This window comes from Meriones unguiculatus, chromosome 2, assembly GCF_030254825.1.
Source record: "Meriones unguiculatus strain TT.TT164.6M chromosome 2, Bangor_MerUng_6.1, whole genome shotgun sequence".
Taxonomy (NCBI): Eukaryota; Metazoa; Chordata; class Mammalia; order Rodentia; family Muridae; genus Meriones; species Meriones unguiculatus.
The window spans coordinates 109,835,612-109,860,000 of record NC_083350.1 but is presented as its reverse complement, the minus strand read 5'-3'; the positions used below and the strand labels follow the sequence as shown (position 1 = coordinate 109,860,000).

Genomic DNA, 24,389 nt, shown 5'->3' with positions numbered 1-24,389 from the left:
ATTTTTGCATCAATGTTCATAAGAGAGATAGATCTGAAGTTCCCTTTTTTGTTGGATCTTCCCCACTATTTTCTATGGCAATGGCTGCATGGAACACTATGTTAGCAGTAGATGCAGATCCTCTTTGTTCTTCTTTTTAATAATGAAAATGAAGGTGTGCAACTAAAAATCAGTAGAAGAATATCAAATGCGTATTACATCACTAACACATAGATAGACTCTACAACATCTCTCCAGCCATAATTACTCTGTAATCCCCCCGGATTTCATTAACCACAGTCATTTACCAAAGATGAAATAGTGTTCTGAATCTTTTAACAATTCTCACTGGATGGCATTATCCCAAGGCAAGAGATTGAATTTTCATACCTATGCTGTTTCCTACAAAGTTGCTGTCTGTTTGCTCCACCCCTGAAGCAATGACTTTCAGCAAGTGTCTAATATTTCACTGGTTCCTGTTCACTACAAATGGCCTCATTTCACTCCTCTCATAATGCAGAAGAAACAAAAAAGGTTAGAAGGCCAACAACTTATTGAAGAAATGAGCCTATGGCAGTTGATTTAATTCTAAAGCTTTAAAAATTGTCCTAATTTTTTTCCTCTCTCTTCTCTCATACATGTATATTTACAGATTTACAAAGACATATATAAAAACATATTGTGGAATAATTAGCAGCAATATGACTATACAGAAGGCCTTAGCTATGCAGGCATACAACGGAATGACACAAATGCAGTATAAAAAAAAAAATGGGGGACTAGAATGACATGTTTAATTTTCTGAATTTTAACCTAAATTGAATTCAGTGAAACTTGCAGGAAAATTCCTTCCTGCTTTACATGGGAAAGCAGATGGAGGCAGCCTGCATCATGAGTTCAGTCCTTTCAAATTATAATAGTTTATGATGCTCATCTGCATTTTAATCAGATACAAAGGATTTATTCCCAAAGTGTATCAAGAAAGCCTATTTTCGGGACTCAGAAATGCATATAAGAGTTTATAGCCAATCAAGTAAAATATGTCGCACATTTTTACTCCGTGTCTCTTTCTCATGAGTATATAATATTACATAGAGAGACATGTCAGCACTTTTGTTGGAAGCTGTGCAAAACCCTTCCAGGATAAGGATGAGGAATGATTTCATACTCAAAATGTATTTTTATTACACTCAGGTACACTTTTAAAATGAGGCCTATATATTGTCATTCAGATTAATAATCGTTTACTTAACTCATGTTTAATTACTGAGTATAGATTAAATATGATTTTTCCCGCCATGCAACTTGCCTTCATAATTTAATAGGGTACCACAAAATCTTTTTTCTAATATGTGTAAAGAAATTAGACCAATAGAAGGAGTGATGACATTTCCACTTTATCTTTCAGAGAATATTAGATATTTACTATCAAAATTTATGACTATTATTAGTCAAACCAGATCTTAATATTCAATAACAATGATTTATTGAATAAAATATAAATTTCCACTAAATATTCTGCTTATTTAAAGTTTTGTTGGTAAAACTCTTTTTGTAAACTTTAAATATTAACTGAAAAATAGAGGAAAGGGATTAAAATTTTTTAAAAGACCTTTTATTGTATAGGCTTGTTTAGATATTCTAGGTTTTTTTTTGTGTGTGTTTCCATATGAAGTTGAGATTGTTTCTTTCAAGCTTTATTTTATGTTGGGTGTGGTGGCACAAAGCTTTGTATGTGTGTGTTTCCTTTTTTATTTTATTTCATTTTTAATTATATTTTAATTTTATATTAATTACAGTTTTTTTCACTTTGTATCCTGGCTGCTGCCTCTTCCTTCATTCCCTCCCAGTCTCACACTCCCTCCCTCATCTCTTCCCATTGCCCTTGCCAAGTCCACTGATATGGGAGGTCCTCCTTTATTCTTTTTTTTTGTGTGTGTGTGTGGGAGGCTACAATCAGAATGTAAAGTATATTTTTTTAAATTTCTCATATTTATTTTTTTTAATTTTTATTTTTTTTAATTTTTAAATAATTTTATACATTCAATTTTATCCCAGCTGTAGCCCACTCCCTTTTTCCCTCCTATTCTTCCCCTCCCTCTCTCATCTCCTCCCTGCCCCCTTCAGAGTCCACTGAGAGGGGGTGTCCTCCTCTCCTTCCATCTGGCCCTAGCTTATCAGGTATCTTCGGGGTGGTTACAATGTCCTTATCTGCGGCCTAGCAAGGCTGCTCCTCCCTCAGGGGAGAGGGGAAGCTCATGAGTTCATGTCAGAAACAATTCCTGTCACCCTTACTAGGGACCCACTTGGATACTGAGCTACCATGGGCTATGTCTGAGCAGGGGTTGTAGGTTATATCCATGCATGGTTCTTGGTTGGATAAACAGTCTCATAGAAGACCCCTGTGCTCAGATATATTTGGACCTTGTGGGGCTCCCTGTCCCCTCTAGGATATACTAATTCCTCCTTCCTTCATATGATTCCCTACACTCTGCCGAAGGCTTGGTTATGGGTTGCAGCATCTGCTTTGATACACTACTAGGTAGAGTCTTTCAGGTGCCATCTGTGGTAGGCTACTGTCCTGTTTCTTGTTTTCTCCTATTTCCAATGTCCATCCCCTTTGTCCTGGAGGTCCTCCTTTAATTCTAGCACTCAGGAGGCAGAGGCAAGAAGATCAGTGTGAGTTTGAGGCTAGCCTGGCCTAGAAAGTGAGTCCAGGACTACATAAAGAATCCTTGTGTAAAAAAAAAAAAAAAGAGGGGGTGGTACTTTGATGGGAATTGCATTGAATCTGTAGATTGTTTTTCATAAAATAGACATTTTTACTATGTTAATCTCAGCAATATCTTCTGATAATTTCTTCAATTTATTTTTCAGAAACTTAGTTCTTTTCATGCAGGTCTTTTACTTGGTTTTACACCAAGATACTTCATAGTACTTGTGGGTATTTTGAAAGATGTTGTTTCCTTAATTTCTTTCTCAGCCTGTTCTCCTGTTTGTGAAGAGAACGGCTACCAATTTTTTCAGTTAACTGCGTACCCAGCACTTTGCTGAAGGTGTTTATCAGTTGTAGGAGTTTTCCGGTAAAGTTACAGGATAACCCATAATCCAATTCAAAGATCCGAAAAAGCTGTCACAAGGAGGACACAAGGGAGGATGCAAATTCCCATTCAGAAATGGAAATAGAGTAGACAGCAGAAGTTGTTGAATAGAGGGGACAGGGTAAGAGAGGGAGCAGGGAGAGAAATGAATGTGTATATCAGACCTAGGAAGAACAAGTGTGGGGGTGGGAAGACAGAGGGCCTGCAGAGAGAAGAACAAATTTGAGCAGGGATTTCTCTGTGACAGTCTGGAGTCCTACAACAGGGTAAGGTGCTGGGTGTATATGAGTGTGACTCTAGCTGAAATTCCCAGTTACAGAGGTTTAGGAGACTGAAGAGGTCACCCTTTAACTGGATAGGGCTCCTAATGGAGGGAGAGGAATACCAATCCACCCACAAAAACTTCCATGCAGTGTAGAGTTGAGGAAACGCCCAACTAATAAGGATTGGGGCTCAACTTGAGACTCACCCCAGTGGAGGCAGCCAACCCCTGACATGATTAAAATACTCTATGCTTTTGGCAGTATGGCCATTTTCACAATGTTAATCCTACCAATCCATGAGCACGGGAAATCTTTCCATCTTCTGATATCTTCTTCGATTTCTTTCTTCAGAGACTTGAAGTTTTTCTCAAACAGGTCTTTCACTTGCTTGGTTAGAGTCACACCAAGGTACTTTATGTTATTAGTGGCTATTGTGAAGGGTGTTGTTTCCCTAATTTCTTTCTCAGCCTTTTTGTCTTTGGTATATAGGAGGGCTTCTGATTTTTTTGAGTTGATTTTGTATCCTGCCACTTTGCTGAAGGTGTTCATCAGCTGAAGGAGTTCTCTGGTTGAATTTTTGGGGTCGCTCATGTATACTATCATATCATCTGCAAATAGTGACACTTTGACCTCTTCCTTTCCGATTTGTATCCCCTTGATCTCCTTGGTTTCCCAAAGTGAGGGGAACAAGGACTATTTCTAACAGGAACTCAATGACTGGCTCTTTGGTCTCCCCACCCCTGAAGGGAGGAGCAGTCCTGTTAGGCCACAGAGGAGGGCTTTGCAACCAGTCCTGAAGATACCTGATAAAACAGGATCAGATGAATGGGGAGGAGGTCCCCCCCATCAGTGGACTTGGAAAGGGGCACGGTGGAGATGAGGGAGGGAGGGACTGGGAGGGAATGAGGGATCGGGACACTCCTGGGATATAGAGTTAATAAAATGTAACTGATAAAAAAATAAAATAAAATAAAAACGCAAAAAAAAAATACTCTATGCTTGCAGAGGGGAGCCAACCATAGTTGTGACTCCATGCAGCATTGGTGGAAACAGGTGCAGAAATCCAGGAACAATCAAGGGGTACAGGGCAGGGAGCCTTGTGGAAGAGTGGAAGGGTGCATAGAAGTACCCAGAGGGCACAGGAGCTCCACAAGAAAACCAATAGAGCCAACTAACCAAGGTCCAGGGGCGGCAGAGGCTGCAGAAATTGATGCAGCAACCAAGATCCATGCATGGACTAGACCTAGGTCCTCTACACATATGTATCTGACGGGCAGGTTGGTCCTCATATAGGTAGGTTCCCTAGAAAGGGGAATGGGAGTTGACTCTGAAATGGACTCTCTTGCCTGCTTTTTAGTCACTTTCTCCTGGAAGGGCTATCACCAGGCCACAAGAAAAGAGGATGAGCTCAATCCTGATGCAACTTGACATGCTGGGGTGGAGCTTCTTTGAGGAAAAGGGTAGGGAGGACTAGGAAAACATAGAGAGAGGGGCAGGAGGAGAGGAAGGATGGGGATACTACCTGGATGCAAAATGAATAAATAAAAATAAAGATAAAAGAATAACAAAATAAAAAATAGAAACATCAACAAGGTTTCAAAGATATATATAATGAAAAAAACTAAGTCATTGTGCTAAATAGTGTGTTTTTACAAAGTTACACTGTAAATAATTCATAATAACTTATAATATTTATGCTACTGGATAAAATACATCTTAAGCAATATGTATATAAGTATTTAAAATTTTTAAATTTTGGATATGTGCAATATTATAATATCCTCTAAAAACTTTAAACAATTAATAATATTAAATAGTTGTGATATTCAAAGATTAGCTCTATTTCTTTAGCAAGCTATTTTATGTTTATATAATTGCAGTTTAACAAGGAAGAATTTATCAGACTGAACTTTCATTCTTAATATATTAGTGATATGATCCAGCAACCCACCCACAAGAACTTCTGCCCCAAATTTACCCTACCTGCAAGATGTGCAGGGATAAAGATAGAACAGAGATTGAGGGAATGCCCAACCTAGGCCTGGCCCAACCAAAGACTCACCCTGTCAGAGAGTGTCAACCCCTGACACTATGAGTGATACTCTGCTAAGCTTGCAAACAGGAGCCTTACAGAGTTCTCATCTGAGAGTTTCCATCCAGCAGTGCCTCAAAACAGATACTGAGACTCACAGGCAAACATTGGTAGATGCATAGGGTACTCTAGTAAGAGAAGTGGGGACTGCATCAGACATGGACACATTTGCCAGATTTTATATGACTATACCCTGGTGGCACTGCCTTGACAAGTCATAGGGGAAGAGGACAATTTCAGTCCTGATGCAATTTAATGAGCTAGAATAGAAGGGAAAGGGAACTCCCCTTTTATGAGGAAATGGGGTTGAGTAAGGGAGGAGGGACAGAGGGTAAGACTAGAAGGGGAGGGGAAAGGGCCTACAGGGATGTAAAATAAATAAAATAAATGAACAAGAAAAATATTAGCAATCCACCATATGCAAAAAAGAAAAGTTGTGATCAACAAATTTATAACATTTGACTAAATTGTATAACTGTTCAATAAATAATTGCATACCTAGGAAGTGAAACTACATTTCCATTATAGCTACAAAGTCAAAGATGATGTCAGTTATGTGCAGAAAGAAGCTAAGGTTGATAACAGCAAATTAATACATCCATGTGCAATGAAAGGCCTGAAGTAGAGTTCATTATGAATAAGCAAATCCTAAAGAAAATAAAGATTTTATTTTTCATATAAATAGACCATAGGATACTGGAATATAACCCACACACATTCCCAAGAACACTTTCAAATTTCCTTTCCAGTTTTGTTGCTTTCTGTGTCATTGCTTATACTATTTCGATTTAGTTTCTCAATAAAAGAGATAAAAAAAAAGAAAACTAAAATAAGCAAGAAAAGCAATAGGGCAAAATAAAAAGAACAAATAAAAAGAACAAAAGCACACAGAGAAATATGAAGTGTGTATTCTACTTTCTGTGGTGTTGCTCCTGGGCCTGAGGAATTTCCAGGGAAGTGTTTGATATACCCAGAGGCACACTGTTAAAGAAAACTGACTTTCCCTTTTCCAGTAGGTGTTAATTGAAGATAGCTTCTCGGTTATTGGTAAACTTTAATCCATTTTTCCTTCTGGATGCTGAGCTTGTTAGACCTATCTTTTACACAGGACTTGGATGACCTGTCTCAGTCTTGCAATAGTAAATAGACCTAATCTATCAAAGACCAACTGCCTCACAGTATAAGAGTGCTATACAAAATTTAGTATGTAGACCTGTGGGTGGCATTTTGCATCTAAACTATAGCAAAAGTGTGAACTTCTGAACTCTGTGGGAAGCCAAATACACATATATAGAAATAATAAAGACTTAAATTCAGCTTACACATAGAAAAGGTCCTACTTTCATTTAAATTGTAAGAGTTTCATTTATCCCTTCCTTGGTTTTGTTTGCTTTGTTCTATTTGTTAATAGTTGAGTCAACCTAGCCAAGATTTGTTAATATTTTAATGTCTCATCTAATTACAATCTTTTGATATCACCAATTTTCAATATTTTTCCTTTATTTTTGTAACTTCTTTAATTCTCATGTTTCCCTTCATTTTGCTAGCGTTATTATAAATTTGTTGTTTTTTTTTTTTAAGTGCCTTGAGTTGAGGTTTCATTTAATGGTGTAACACCTTTGTTCTTCCTGAAGGCATTTGAAGTTGTACCTTCTGCTTGAAGCGCTACCTTTTACTGAATCCCACTCAATTCATAATGTATTTTTTTAATTTATGTAAAAGTATTTTATAACAGACTCAATGATATTGTCTTTGAGAATTTGTAATTCTATAGTATAATTGTATTTTAAGATTTCTGAAATACTTTCTGATACGTATTTCCACTGGGACTGGCTAGCATACTTTAAAATTATTTTTATCCTTTGAAATAGATTGAAATGTTTCTTTGGCTAAATAAATACCTTTCCTTATGAAAGAATATATCATGTGCGGCTGTTGGAAGAAATCTTTCACAGTGGCACTTGGATGCAGTTGGTAAGCACTGGAGTTGTCTTCTCTGTGCCTCAGTTATCAATAAATTATCAGTTCAGTATCAAAACTTTGGTGCCAGAAGTCGAACCAAAGGCAAGCTTCTCTCAGAATGGAATTACCATGTTAGCTGCTGAGGATCTTGTGTGTAAAGTAAGCAATACCTTCTAGAATCATTGGCTTGCCTGTATTATCATGAGATCAGTGCCAGAAAATCTGAAGAGTTAACAGCTGTGATGCCTGTGTATCCTGAGAGAGTTTATTCGGGATAGATCCTTTGTCAAGATAAGGGCTAGGCAAAGAAAAGTCCCTCCACCCATGCATTGTACTTATATGGCATCTAGTTACAAGACAAACCTATGGTAGGATATGAAAGGGTGATATTCCATTCCTCTGGATTTGAATGCACTGTCCAGCAACTGGAGGCACCAGAAATCTTAAGTGTTATCTCCATTAATCAGGATGGGATTTCATCTCTTTAATCTGAGACTAGTAGATACAATATGTGTCTCTATTCAGAAAAGAAAGGTTCACAATCCAGTTTTTGGTGTTGACAATACAGACTTCAGCAGACTTTTAAAAAAATAAGTGTCACTTTACAATGCTGTCTGACATTGTTGAATTTAAGTGCTTACAGGTTTTGTTTTATAATGTTCATCACTTTTCCTCAGAGTGAAATTCTAGAGCTTTTTTCACTGTCAGAGTAAACATGTGATTCTTTATTCTTGACTCTTTACACCAAGACAACATAAAACCTGATATAAAAGAATGTCTTCCTTTTGAGTAAATGCTGGGGAAAACCTTCTGACTTGAAAATCATGTCTCTTCTTTTACTGCTTTTCATAGTGTATCTCAGGCACATGGAATGGTCCCTCGAACCCATACTGTGGCCATCATTCATTCAGGTTCTTTCCCATGGTTACCTCCTTCTTGGCTTGTGTTTCTCAAAATTTATATAATAAAAACCTGATGGTGTTTTAAAAATAACTTCTTATTCAGAGATGAGCTGGGCCCCCAAAGCTCAATTTCTCTTTCATGTGACTTGCTGATATCTGCCTGTGAATCATTTTTTCAGTAGCAAGGATTATATTAAAATCCTAAATACCGATTCTTTTAAGACAAGTCATTTTTAAAATAAACTCATAATAATATATTCCTAATGAAGAAGTCTGACTACTAAGACTCTCTATCTAACAACAAAAAATCCTGTGATTACTAATCTTGTAATTTATATATTTTTTTTACAATTTATTCACTTTGTATCCCTATTATAGTTCCCTTCCATATCTCCTCCCAGTCACACCCTCCTTCCTCTTCCACCCTCACCCCTAGTTTCCTCACCTAGTGTACTGAAAAGGGGGATTTCTCCTCCCCTACTCTCTAACCCTAGTCTATCAAGTCCCATCAGGACTGCTTTGATCCTCTTCCTTTGTGGCCTGGTAAGAGGGAAAGTGATCAAAGAGCAAGCAACCAAGTTTATATCTGAGCACTGGGCAGGGCGGGGGGGGGCGGATCTAGGTCCTCTCCATGCATGGTCTTTGGATGATGCATCAGCCTCTCCAGGATCCCCTGGGCCTAGCATTTTTGGCTTTGTTGGTTTCCTTGTGGAACTCCTGTCTCCTCCAAGTCCTTCTAGCCCCCAACCCCTTCTTCCAAAGTTTGCCTGTGGGTCTCTGTCTGCAATGATCCCTTGCTGGGTAAAGTCTTTTGGAGGACATCTGTTGTAGGCTCCTGTCATGTTCCCTTTCTTCAACTAATACACTGTCTATCCTGTTTTCCCTTCTGAATGAGATTTAAGCATCTTTCCTAGAGTCCTCCTTGTTGATTACCTTCTTTATGTCTGTAGATTTTACTATGGTTATGTTATAATATATGGCTAATATCGACATATAAGTGAGTATATGTAATGTGTCTTTCTGCTTCTAGGTTACCTCACTCAGGATGATCTTACTAGTTCCATCCATTTGCCTAGAAATGTCATGATTTTCTTCTTTTTAAGAGTTGAGTAGTATTTCATTGTGTAAATGAACCATAATTTTTGTATCCATTCTTTGGTTGAGAGACATCTAGGTTGTTTCTATATTCTGCCCATTATGAATGAAGCTGATATGAACATAGCTGAGTAATTGTCCTTGTTCTATGGTAGAACATCTTTTGGATATATGCTCAGGAGTGTTATAGCTGGGTCATGAGGTAGGGCTATTCCCAGTTTTCTGAGAAACTACCAGACAGATTTCTAAAATGGTTATACAAGTATGCACTCCCACCAGTAATAGAAGATGGTTCTCCTTTCTCTACATCCACTCCAACATATGTAGTCACTTGAGGTTGTTGTTGCTGTTTTTTTTTTTTTTTTTCAATGCAGTTTTTTCAGGAACCTTGAACAATCTTCTGACCCTGGGGAAAGCCAGCCCACAGCTTAAATAGCCTCTGGGTAGCCAACCCCAGCATGCCACGTGGGCAATGCAGATAGGTCCACATACATGGAAGCAAGCCAGATCCTCAGCCTTAGCCATATGTGGAGTTGTTCGTGACAGAGAGCACTCACCATCGGGAAGGTGGAAGGCAGAAACCAGCTCCATCTTTAAGGTGCAGCAATAAGCAGCTCTCTACAGTTCCCCCTTTTTGTTTTAGATGCATCAGGCAAGAGTAGAGGTCTGATCTCTGATATTAGAAATAAATTGGGACTTTGTACTGATGTTCATTTAGGTGTCATCCACCTAAAGAGCATCAGACCCGTCAGATACCTTTTTCTCAGAGGCGGGACCTGGGGCATCAACCCGCATGCAATCAGACATGCTCTTCTCTGGGTCCAAAGCGGCTGACCCTGAGCTGTTCTGATTGGCTTAAGATAGAATCTCAGAGTCCTTTTGATTTGAATTTCCCTAATGACTAAGGACTTCGAGCATTTCTTTAAGTATTTCTTCACCATTCATATTCTTCTGTTGAGAATTATCAGTTTAGCTCTGTACTCCATTTTTAATTAAATTATTTGGTATGTTAGTGTTTAAATTTTTTAGCTCATTATTAATTTTGGATATTAGCCCTTTGTCTATAGTGTTGGTGAAGACCCCAGTCTGTAGGGTGTTGTTCTGTTCTGTGGACAGTGTTGTCTTATTTACAGAAGCTTTTTACTTTCATGAGGCCCCATTTATTAATTGTTGATCTTAGAGCCTGAGCTTTTAATTTTTATTTAAACAAGTTTATAGTCATGCCCTCCAGCTGCTTTGTGAGGCTGTTTGTTTCTTTGTTTGTTTTCATAATGATTGAGTGAAGAGGAAAACTTAATTGTCAGCACAGATGTGACCCTTGTCTGAGGGTGAAACAGGGCCAAATTTGAGCCTGCCTGCCTGCCTGCCTCTCTGCCTGGCTCCCTCCCTGACTGCCTGCCTGTCTGCCTGCCTGCCTGCCTGTCTGCTTGCCTGTCTTGGCATTCTGCTAGAAAATGGAGTTTCTCTGTTGATGCTAGTGCTTCAATCCTTCCTGAACTTGAAAATGAGATTCTGGAGCTTTTCAACTTGAACTCAAATTTTATGGCTCTCCAGGAATCTTCCATGGCCAGGTCTCCATCGCCAGATGAGGGCTCCCGAGGCATCTTGCCAGCCCAGTGGAATGAACAGAGAGACTACTGAATTTAATTTTTTTTCTAACATGTAGATTCCTCTCTAGCCTTGTTAGAGTACATAACCTACAGTATTGTGAGAGCCAATCTATTATACTCTATTTGTAATATCTGTTTGTTCTATGGGTCTGTTTCTTTAGATAACTTAAGCTAACAAAAAGTAAAACAAGACAAAACCAAAACTACAATATACAACTAGTTCAAAATTCCGGTTAATAAACAAAGAAGAAAAAACAAATATTTTAACGTGATATCCATGTTAAAATGTAATATCTCAGACTCTAGCAATGAGGATTGTGATAATAATAAGACCATCATTTCATGATATTATCCCTATATGGTAATCATTTTTATCACTGCAAAACAAGTTACCACAATCTTAACAGCTTCAAATAAAGCACACAAATAAAGCACTTTTCTATTATGTAGTGCCTGCTTATCAAAAATCCTCGCTGAGCTGAAGCTTTATAGCAATCAGGAAAATATACTGTCATGAGCTTGTTTCTCAGGATGAAAATATGCAAGGACAGAAGGAAAAGAAGGAAGGAAGGAAGATAAAGAGAGAGGGAGGGATGGAGTGAAGGAGGAAGATAGAAAGGAAGGAAGGAAGAAAAAAAGGAAGAGAGGGAGGTACGAAAAAAATCAATGAACAAACTAAAAATTCAACTGGATTATTTTCCCTGAACAGGATAAATCAGCTAGAGCATAGTCCTTACCTGATCCAAGGTCCACTTGAAAGTTTATTCAGGCAGGTGGTAGAAACTGTTTCTTGTGACAATCTAAACAAAAGGAGTCCATTATAAAAAATCAGTATACATAGTGGAAATTACTTTTTAATTTTCTAAGTAAATTAACCCAAAAGTATACATGATAACAATATTTAACCTGTAAGTCATAACGGGGCAGGGCAGATGCGCCAGTAGTGAACATTCCATACTGCTCTGTGGAGGTCCAGCGCTCAGTTCTTAGCACTTAGGTCAGGTAGCTCACAACTCCTGATCAATAGTAAAACAACAACAACCAACCAAACAAAAAACAGAGATCTTCTTAGGGCACCCTAGGGTGCTAAAACTAAGATGTGGATGCCCACACAGACACACAGGCACAGACACAGACACATACACAGATACACAGACACATACACACACACACCACAAATACAGAGACACATGTACTTAAACATGAAAATTATAGACTGTATACTGTCATATCCTACATCCTCTCCAATAACGATATTTATAGAACTAACAGAAAATATATGATGGTCTTTTTCTATTTTAAATTTGGAAAATTAAAAGTCTAATCAAAATTACTGTCGATAATAATGAAACTATTGCTAGTAAGATGACAGTCATTAAACACATTACGTATTCAAATAGGTCAATATAAAAATCACACTTTGCAAAATATATAATTCAACAAAGTATTATACCTGAATGTTATCTTAGACATCAAAAGCTGATAATGAAGGATTATACTTCTTTCTCCATTTTACGTGTCAGGACATAATGAAAAATATAGTAGTAAATTATTATGTAAATATAAACTTTTTAAAATTAAAGATTTATGAGTACAGTATATTAATTTATAAGTTTTTACAATATTTTCATTTTTAATTGTATAACAATGTCATCACTAAACTCAGTGTTTTAAAACCAAAATTGTAATAATAATTAATGCTTTCAATTCGAAATAAATATATTCGTGTTTCTTTTTTTTTAATTCTTTATTACTTACACTTCATTCAATTTGTTTCCGTCCTATGGTTCCCTCCCTCCTCCTGTCCCAATCCCTCCCTTCTTCCACCCTCTGCATGCATGTCCCTCCCCAAGTCCACTGATAGGGGAGGTCTTCTTTTCCTTCCTTCTGATCTAGTCAATTAGGTCTCATAGGAGTGGCTGCAGTGTCTTCTTCTGTGGCCTGGTAATGCTGCTTCCCCCTCACAGAGAGGTAATTAAAGAGCAGGCCAATCAGTTCATGTCAGAGACAGTCCCTGTTCCTATTACAGTGGAACCCACTTGGATACTAAACTGCCATGGGCTACATCTGAGCAGGTTCGTGTATGGTCCTTGGTTGGAGTATGAGTCTCAGGAAAGACTCCTCTGCTCAGATTTTTTGGTTCTGTTGTTCTCCTTGTGCATTTCCTGTCCTCTCCAGATCTTATCGTTTCCCACTTCTTTCCTAAGATTCCCTGCACTGTGCCCAAACGTTGCCCATAAGTCTCAGCATCTACATTGATAGTCTGCAGGGCAGAGCTTTTCAGAGGTCCTCTGTGTCAGGCTCCTGACTTGTTCTCTCTTTTCTCCTTCTTCTGATGTCCAGCCTCTTTGCCTTTCTGGATAGGAATTGAGCATTTTATCAAGAGTCCTCCCTCTTGGATAGTTTCTTTCAGTGTACAGATTTTAGTAGGTTTATCCTATATTATATGTCTATATGAGTGAGTATATGCCATGTGCATCTTTCTGCTTCTGGGATAGCTCACTCAGGATGATCTTTTCCAGATCCCACCACTTACCTGCAAATTTCATTATTTCCTTGTTTTTATTGCTGAGTAATATTCCATTGTGTATATAAACCACAATTTGTGCATCCATTCCTCCATTGAGGGGCATCTGGGCTGTTTCCAGCTTCTGGCTATTATAAATAAAGCTGCTACAAACATGGTTGAGCAAATGTCCTTATTGTGTACTTGAGAATCTTTTGGGTATATGCCTAGGAGTGGTATAGCTGGCTCTTGAGGAAGTGCTATTCCTAGTTGTCTGAGAAAGTGCCAGATTGCTTTCCAGAGTGGTTGTAAAAGTTTACATTCCCACCAGGAGTGGAGAAGGGTTCCCCTTTCTGCACAACCCCTCCAGCATGTGTTATCTTAGCCATTCTGATGGGTGTAAGGTGAAATCTCAGGGTCATTTCGATTTGAATTTCCCTGATGGCTAATGAGGTTGAGCATTTCTTTAAGTGTTTCTCTGCCATTCGATATTCCTCTATTGAGAATTCTCTATTTAGCTCTGTATTCCATTTTTTAATTGGATTACTTGATTATTTGCTGTTCAAATTCTTTAGTTCTTTTTATATACTAGATATTAGTCCTCTGTCAGATACAGGCTTGGTGAAGATCCTTTCCTAATCTGTAGGCTGTCATTTTTTTCTGAGGACAGTGTCCTTTGCTTTACAGAAGCTTTTCAGTTTCATGAGGTCCCATTTATTGATTGTTGCTCTTAGAGCCTGTGTTATTGGTGTTCTGTTCAGGAAGTTTTCTCCTGTGTCAATGAGTTCAAGGCTCTTCCCCACTTTTTCTTCTAAGTGGTTTAGTGTGTCTGGTTTTATGTTGAGGGCTTTGATCCACTTGGACTTTAGATTTGTGCAGAGTGATAAGTATGGATCTATTTTCATTTTTCTACATGTAGATATCCAGTTAGACCAGCACCACTTGTTGAAGATGCTGTCTTTTTTTACATTGTATGGTTTTTCCATTGTATGGTTTTGGAGGAAGAGGTCCCCCTTTCTCCATATCCTCTCCACCATGTTTTGTCACTTGAGTTTTTCATCTTGGCCATTCTGATGGGTGTAAGGTGAAATCTCAGGGTCATTTTGATTTGCATTCCCCTAATAGCTAATGAGATTGAGCATTTCTTTAAGTGTTTCTCTGCCATTTGATATGGGAAATAGTAAGATCTGGAGAGCACAGGAACTCCAAAAGGATAGCAACAGAACCAAAAAATTTGAACACAGGGGTCTTCCCAGAGACTCATACTCCAACCAAGTACCAGGCATGAAGATAACCTAGAACCCCTGCACAGATGTAGCCCATGGCATTTTAGTGTCCAAGTGTAAGGTTACATAGTAATGGGAAGAGGGACTGCCTCTGACATAATCTGATTCGCCTGCTCTTTAATTACCTCCCCCTGAGGGGGGAGCAGCCTTACCAGGCCACAGAAGATGACAATGAAACCACACTTGATGTGATCTAATAGACTAAGATCAGAAGGAAGGAGAGGAGGACCTCTTCTATCAGTGGACTTGGGGAGGGGCATACATGAAGAAGGGGGAGGGAGGGTAGGGCTGGGAGGGGAGGTGAGAGGGGCTTATAGGGTGATACAAAGTGAATAAAGTGTAATTAATAAAATTAAATTAAATTAAAAAATGTAAATGTGAAATGTCCCAGAGAATCTTAATATGATACAAAATTTATAGATGACATTATTTATATGCAATTTAGGTAACAATTGCCTCTTTCTAAGACATATGACATTTACCTATTTGCTTTAATAATACTTACTTATTAGTATATAAGGTGTTTTTATTTCTTCCTTAATTGGAACTAAAATGTGTATTACGTAGATATAACTTATTTAACATGATATATCCAATATATAATTATTTTATTAAGAAAAAAAGGAGAGCTGCAGAATAAAAAAAAATTGGGCACAAGGGTCTTTTCTGGGACGGAGACTCCAACTGGCAGTCCAGTATCCAAATGGGTTCCATAGTATTGGGAACAGGGACTGTCTCTGACATGAATTTAGTGGCTGGCTCTTTAATCACCTCTTCCTGAGTGGGGAGTAGCCTTACCAGGCCACAGAGGAAGACAATGCAGCCACTCCTAATGTGACCTGAGAGACTAGGATCAGATGGAAAGGGAGGAATATCTCCCCTACCAGTGGACTTGGGGAGAGACATGGGTAAAGAAGGGGGAAGAGGGTGACATTAGGTGGAGGAAAGGGAGGGAGCTACAGGGGGGATACAAAGTAAATAAACTGTAATTAATACAAAGAAAAAGAAAAAAGGAATATAACAGCCTCAGATATGAATACAGGTATGCACACAAATATATATCACTTTAAAAATCTGTAACTATATTCTTCCATGCATCCAAACAAAGCATAAAGAAATGATAACTGTCATAATTTTTTTAAAAATCATAGTTCTCCTAAAGTTTGGGAAGATTTATTTTTCAAGATTTTGAAGCTACCCTATTTTTTTCTTTTTAATTACATAGGTAAATTCAACAGAAATGTTTTTCTTGTTAGAAATAGTCCTTGTTCCCCTCACTTTGGGAAACCAATTGGTTACTGAGCTACCACAGGCTACATCTGAGTGGAGGTTCTAGGTTATATCCATACATGGTCCTTGGTTGAATGTCAGTCACAGAAAAGACCCTGTGCCCAGATATATTTGGTCCTTGTGGAGCTCCCCATCCCCGAAGGGAGGAGCAGTCCTGTTAGGCCACAGAGGAGGGCTTTGCAGCCAGTCCTGAAGATACCTGATAAAACAGGATCAGATGAATGGGGAGGAGGTCCCCCCTATCAGTGGACTTGGAAAGGGGCACGGTGGAGATGAGGGAGGGAGGGAGGGACTGGGAGGGAATGAGGGATTGGGACACGGCTGGGATACAGAGTTAATAAAATGTAACTGATAAAAAATAATAATAAAATCAAAAAAATTAAATAATTAATTAATTTAAAAAAAGAAATGTTTTTCTTATAAACATTATCTTAGCCACATACAATTATTTATACATCTGTTCCCATGGTAATCATGTAAACTATCATGGAAAGTCATGTTATTTCACACTCTCTAAATGGTCTTAAGTAGTATTTCTGTAGTAATTTCTTTCTAAAGTATTTTTTTAATTATTTCATTAAGTAAGCTAATACCTCACCCTGTTAAATCTATAAAGACTTCATAGAAAAGCTTCTCCTAATTCTCTTCTTGTCTTGTAATGTTCAATATAGTCACATTTTAAGGAAATGGTATCATGTGGTGACTAATTGAAATATTTCTAGTCTTTGGACTATTTTCAGAAGGCTATTTGTTCAGTTGACTCAAGTTTCTATTTGTACACTCTCATTATGTCAGTGATTTTACTGTCTAGCGCTCATTACTTTGAAAGTCATGTAGACATTTCAGTGAAGGTATCCATGCAGGAAAATGGAAAATGGTTAAGTGCTATTGGATGTGTTAACCACCTGCAGATAGTTCTCTGTGAATGAAAAACCACTGCACTATGTCTCCAGCAAATATTAGAAAACATGGGGAAACGACATTAATGTTAATCTCATTATGTTTTCCAAGTTCATGGGATCGGTAAAAGATATCTTGACATGAAAGTTGTGGGCTATAAGAGAGATCACGTGTGACAACTATATATATAGTAAACCTGAGCTACTACTATATACTGGTATCAGTGAAATATGTATATGTGTGTTTTTGTGTATAATTTCATGTTCTAGATTACTGATTTTTTAATAATATAAGGACACTTGCAATTTTAAAAATATGTGATTTTGTTTTGTATTATGTAAATACCACATACCATGTTTTTAAAAATAGATTTCAATCCTAGTGTGCCCCTCCTCTGTAAATATAAATGAACTACACAAATAGCAGACATTTGGAACATCGTTTGGCTTGTGCAGCTAGGGCAGACGATGAGCATCTTGCTCTGCTGATTGAGAGTTTCATAGCACTAGTCCCTGTTAACTCACCCAGAAAACACAGCTGTGTCTGTTCCCTCTGAATGCTCACCTTAAAAAGATGCATTTTTAACAGTCACTATTCTCATTGGTATTCAGTGTTACTTGATAAAAGCAAATAACTACCAGGATTGCTAGTTAGAAAAAGGCCACATTACCATACTGAAAACAAATGTTTTGGCACAGAATGTCTGCATACTTGGAGACTACTCTAACACAAAGCTTCTGTGTAAATTTCCCTGTAAACAAATGGGACACTGTATACACTGATGATTTTGGGTGTTTCTTACATTAAAATATAACCATCAGTATTTGAATATTTAGCTGATATTTGACACGTTTCAATAGCAATCCAATGCTTATCATATGTCTATTAGTTGGTGACATTTATTTTCTACACTTTAACAAGCATGTGAAGCAATTTCCACTAAAAATATGTTGAATCTTTTAAAAGACTAATCTGTAAAGAGCAAGACTTAAAGAAAAAAGAATTTCATATAAATTCTGTTATCAATGAAAATATATACCATTAAGCTCTTCAGTTTGTTACTTTTTTTCTGTGCTGAAAAAAGCATGCAACTTTTGCATTTTAGGTCAGCACTATGAGTGAGCTATAGTTCTATAATTTAACACTTTTAGTAATAAAAATATTTTTTCTTATATAACAGTTTATTTGGGGGAAGGGAGGCAGAAGAGAGTTAGGGCCTGGGTAAGCCATGAGGGCAGAGACACAGAGAGAGAGAGACAGGGATGAGGGAAGGAATGCCCTGAGAGAAAGGGGAGAGAAAGAGAGTAGGAAAAAATTAAATGTAAATTGTCTACCCATAACCCATGGCTTATATCGTTTTGTGAAAAACTAAGACTAACTTTTTAGTTAAAAGTTTTGTATTTACCTCTGTTTATTAAATAAATGTATGGTGCAGTGAGCCTGCTCCTATACACATTTGAAGGCCAGAGGCAAGCATGAAGAAAATGAATCTTTCCTTCTACCCCCAGGGCTTAAACTTAGGTCTCTAGACTTCCTGGTGAGCAGCATTACCTTATGAGCCATTTTACAAGTCCTTAGATCCCTTTTTGTACTAGTACCATAAAAATTATACTAGCATCAGACACTGATCTAATTCATAAGGGGCATCTTTGCGAAATTTTACTTCATGTTCATAGAATATTAAACAGCGATTTTCTGTATTTGCTTATATGTGGAATTATATGTTAAGTCAAGGTTAACTAAGTTAAAATTGAGAACCACAGAGTGTAGGTATACACTGAGGTACTGGAGAAAGCAGATAGATCTCCTTAGGGAAGAGAAATAGAATAGGTAGCTATGGGTAGATGAGTTGATAGAATGGAAGGGAAAAATGGGGATGGAATTATGGGGGGCGGTAAAGAGAGAGACATATAAAAGAAGGGGACATTGGAAGAGTATTAATGAATTTTTAATACAGTAGAAACTTACTATATATATATATATTACATTCACACACATACATATGCATCTACATATATGAAGTCTACCTAAATTAAATCACCAAATAATGTGGGAGACAGAGTCTCACTTAGACATCTCTGGTCACCAAAGACAGCTTCCAGTAGATGTACTGGATTACATCTATTTGAGTTGTTGTCCAAAGTGGCCACGCAGAAATCCTTAAACATTCTGTATGTTGCCATGGTTATCGCCAAGAATATAGTTTGCTCCCTACAAACTGACAGCAAGGCCCTATTGCTGAAGATGATATCTACACAACTCATTAAACATGAGTATGTTCAATGAGTAACTACATGTGTTCCAGCTTTTTGGCGTAGGACCTTGCTCTGCAAGCTGTCAAAAATAAAATATAAACCCATTCCTGTGGTATCTTTGGTTTGGATGTTGTTTATGGTTCACCTATAAAATATTGTCTGAAAATACTATATAGAAAACAAAAACCAAGAAAACGGCAAAAATTATCACAGTAAAATTAATTTCTCTAAAGAAAGAGAAGCATAGCAAATGAGCCGAATAATTGCTGAAAACTGTATTATCAAAATGTGTACTGTAAGGATAAAAGCTATGTAGTTAAATCTTAATGAAAAATATGAGAAAATGGTGAAATTCATAAAAAGACAAATTGTAAGGAACTTAAATTCACCACAGTCTTGACGGAGATGTGGCTGGTTTGATGTTGATGATGAAGATAGAATTGAGACTGGCTAGTGGAGTAACCTTTCCTTCAACATGGAATTGATTCTGAACTTCAGCTAGTAGCATATCATCAAAAGATCCTGAATTAACTGTATAATTAACTACCATTTATATGGCCTGCTTGAAATAATAATTCAAAATATTATAATGCTAGATAAAATTCAATTGTAGAAGACCATGTTTTTTTAAACCTACTGATTATTCTCCCAAAAGATATATCTGGTTGCAATCTACTCTTTAAGTAAGTTACCTCAACTGAGCTAAACTAAAATACAATGTACCTTATCATTATTAAAAATACAATTTACTCAAATAAATCTCCTGAATATATTGCTAGTTGTGTGGGATTCTCACAGCTTGCTTAACAAGAAAATTTTAAATAAATATACATTTACATTTCTTACAATTAACATACTAGCAAACATGATTGCAGGAAAAAAAAATCTTTCAATGTTAGACTTTCACACTAAAGCATTGAAATAGAATGTAGTCCTAGCATCCAGATAATTTTCATCCTACAAATACAGTGTTGTTTTTGTAATCCATGGACCAAGAGTTTATAGGTGATAGGGTTACAGTAGCTGTCAAAATGAGTAATTAGTTATTTAAAACTTGTTCTTGGGTTGAGATATCAAACAAGAAGCATGTTGAAGGACTTTTTCATTTTTTTTACATAAAAATACTTTAGAATTTATTAATCAGAAAAAAAACATTAAATTGTTTGCCCCATCAAAATCAAAAATTGTATAGTAAGAAACTAACACTACAATTTGTCATTAATCTAAAATGCTTTGTGAAGATGATTGAGGGTGTAGTGGGAATTATTGTGCTGAGGAGGAGTGTTAACTTTCAAAGGCCCGATGAAAAGAAGTTGAAGTGCGCTTGAAATATCACACTGAGAAATTAACGTCTGTGTTTGTTCAGAAGATTTTGAACAATCTTGGTTTGTACAAGACGGAGATGAGAACACAAAAGCTCCTGGTAAAAGTTCAGGTGGTCTCTGCACTGAAGGAGTGCAAGGTCTGTACAAATAAAATGCTCAGTGTGTCTGCTTGTGATGCATCAGAACTTTTATATTTATACCTTCATGTTTGTGTTTACATGTGTGTGTGCATGTGCATGTGCATGGTGTGTTTGTTGAGGCTGGACAACTTGCAGAAATCCCTAGATTTGGCATCAAGCTGCTTTGCCAATTGAGCCATCTTGTCTCCCTAACAACCCTTTTAAATTTTTTACCCAGTTTCTCTACTGTGACCACTTAGGTTTTGCGGGGAGCATACATACATGTAGATGCATTGGTGGGTTTATAAAGATACCAGATTTATTGTCAGGAAACCCCGCTGAGGAAAAGAAATATAAGGGAGTGAACAGGCAGAGGTGACTTGCACTTTCAGACGCGGTACAAACCTGCTACTATGCATAAACAATAAGAACATAAAGGTGAAAGGTCCCATGTAAAGACTCTTACGGTCTGCGACTTCACTTCTGCCTGGCTAATGAAGAACACCAGAGTGCAGACTTGGCTGCCCTTGACAAGCATAACACACAGGTTAGAGATGGGAGGTATGTTTGCGACACTGCTACACTCATGCGAAGCTTAGGAACAATCTGAAGGTGCATGGTCTTAGAACAGGGCAGGAGACCCTGAAGATAAACACATGGAGGCTCTGAGGTACCTACTTTGAACAGGTTCCCCCCGGGAACACGTTCCTTTCACCATCTCATAGAACCACAACAACAAAGCATTTATAAAGTGAAAACAGAATGAACAAAGCTGAATTTTCACTGTTTTATTCTACAAAACGTCCACTACAGTGTGGGAAATACACTAGTGACCACACACTCAGTTAAAAAACAAAACCTCCCCAACAATTTACTGCCAATAGCTCCACAATAAAGATGGAAAGATAGAGCATAAAGACCATCTAGACCATCATTACTGGTTTTGGACAACTTGAACCTATGTACATGTACACAAGTCAGATTAGCATGTCACGTCATGATAGCATTTGATAGCACCCCACCTAGGCCTCCTCCAGCCCTTATAGTCTTTCTTCCTCCGTCCTCTTCAATGATATTCCCTGAGCCTTGGCAGGAGGGTAATATAGATGTCTCAATAAATGATGAGCACCCAGTCATATTTTGCACCACAGTTACCTCTTATTTAAAGCTTCTGTAAAGCAAACACTGTCTTCAGAACAAAAAGACTGCCTACAGTATGGGAAAGGATCTTCACCAACCCTTTATCTGACAGAGACTAATATCTGGAATATATAAAGAATTCAAGAAGTTAAACAGCAACAAATCAGTTAATCCAATTAAAAAATGGGTTACAGAGCTAAACAGAATTCTTGATAGAGGAATATAGAATGGCAGAGAAACACTTAAACACTCAGCATCCTTAGTCATCAGGGAAATACAAATCAAAACGAACCTGAGATTTCATCTCACACCCATCAGAATGGCTAAGATCTAAAACTCAAGTGACAACACATGCTGGAGAGGTTGTGGAGAAAGGGGAACCCTCCTCTACTGCTGGTGGAAATGTAAACTTGAACAACCACTCTGGAAATAAATCTGGTGCTTTCTCCTACAATTAGGAATAGTGCTTCCTCAACATGCAGCTATACCACTCCTGGGCATATATATAAATTATGCTTAAGTATACAACAAGGATATTTGCTTAACCAAGTTCATAGAAGCTTTATTCATAAAAGCCAGAATCTAGAAACACCCTAGAGGAACCTCAATTGAGGAATAGATACAGAAATTGTGGTACATCTACACAATGGAATATTGCTCAGAAATAAAAAAAAAAGAAGGAAATTGTGAAATTTGCAGGCAAATGGTGGGAACTGGAAAAGATCATCCTATGTGAGGTATCCCAGAAGCAGAAAGACACAGAGGGTATATACTCACTTGTAAGTGGATATTAGACATATAAGATAAACATACTAAAAATCTGTACACCTAAAGAAACTAATCACGAAGGAGGACTCTGGCTAATATGCTCAATCTCCACTTAAAAAGGCAAAGAGGGTGGACATCAGAAGAGAGAAAAAACAGGGAAAAGGACAAGAACCTGCCACAGAGGGCCTCTGAAAGGCTCTACCCTGCAGGGTATCAAAGGAGATGCTGAGACTTATAGCCAAACTTTGGACAGACTGCAGGGAATCTTATGAAAGATGAGGAGATAGTAAGTCCTGGAGAGGACAGGAGCTCCACAAGGAGAGCAACAGAACCAAAAAATCTGGGCACAGGGGTCTTTTCTGAGACTGATACTCCAACCAAGGACCATTCATGGAGATAACGTAGAACCCCTGCACAGATGTAGCCCATGGCAGTTCAGTATCCAAGTGGGTTCCCTAGTAATGGGAACAGGGACTGTCTCTGACATGAACTGATTGGCCTGCTCTTTGATCACTTCCTTAGCATTGTTATCAGGCAACAGAGGAAGACAATGCAGCCAGTCCTGATGAGACCTGATAGAGTAGGATTAGATGGAAGGGGAGGAAGACCTCCCCTATCAGTCAACTTGGGGAGGGACATGGGTGTAGAAGGCGGAGGGAGTTTTAAATTGGGGTGAGAAGGAGCTACCGGGGGATACAAACTGAATAAAATAAAAAAAAAAGAGAAAAAAATGAAAAAAAAAGTTATGGTTGTTAATCATCAGTCTTTAGAAGGCAATTTGACAACATGACCATTTGGCAAATTAAGAAAAAAATAAAGCTCTACTGTCTACCCTAGTGTCTATGTATGACTTCTGTAGTCAGGGAATTTTGATGTGTAGTAGAGCACTAGACATGAAATTCCACTTTGTGGAAGAGGCCTCAAATACAATCAGATAGTAGATAAGTTCTTTTAAATATTTTTGCCACTAATGTACAAGTAGGTACATCTTTCCTGGCCTTTTCTGCCAGGGTAGTATTGCAAAAGACAATGTTCAGTACTGGGTAATGCTATTCATGTGTTCTCTACCCCAGGAGCCTGGGCTGAACGGTATCTACTGGAAGTTTCTTACTTAGTTTTAGATTCATGTTTTTATAACCTGAATCCAAAGTGTGTAATGTCCTCAGCAACAGGGTCTTAACCTGTATTTATAGATGATAACCAATGACAATACCTGTTTTTTGTTTTGTTTTATTTTGTTTTGTTTTGTTTTGTTTTGAGATTCCAGGGACCTTCATGAGTGATAACTCTTTGAAAGGTATCCCAGGCCTTGTGCTAAAATTTGAATTTAATAACTCAGGTTTTCCTGGAGCAACATTGTCTATGCATGCATATTATTTTGTTCAAATGTTTTAAAATTGTAGTTTCATTTTGAAATTAGTTTAATCACTGTTGGGTTTCTATGAAGCTTTTGAACCATCATCAGGTTTAATTAATTCACTTTCTAGTCTAATTTCTCTCCTATGTTTCTGCCCAACACACCTAGAGTTAACCCTTCAAGCCCTAGCATTGTTTCCTTTTACACTCCTGATAGCTCTACACACACACACACATGCACAGAGAGAGAGAGAGAGAGAGAGAGAGAGAGAGAGAGAGGCACACACACCTACACATACACAGGGACACAGAGAAACTGACACATACACACAGAAAGTTAGCTGGCGAGATAGTAGTTCTCCATATGAATGTTTATATTTATTTCTCCCTCTTAACTTTCTGATTTGAATAATTTCCACACTCCTGTGTAATTAAGCCTT

At 37.7% G+C, this 24,389-nt stretch overlaps 1 protein-coding gene across 2 annotated transcripts in view; it reads right to left on the bottom strand.

Moving 5' to 3' along the window:
* Mgat4c (MGAT4 family member C) overlaps positions 1-24,389 on the bottom strand; it is a 775,655-nt gene that overhangs the window by 548,088 nt on the left and 203,178 nt on the right. For both annotated transcript variants that reach the window (XM_060377968.1, XM_060377966.1), the window contains exon 2: positions 11,742-11,804. The gene's annotated coding sequence lies outside the window, so the exon portion shown is untranslated. The remainder of the gene's footprint in view (positions 1-11,741; positions 11,805-24,389) is intronic.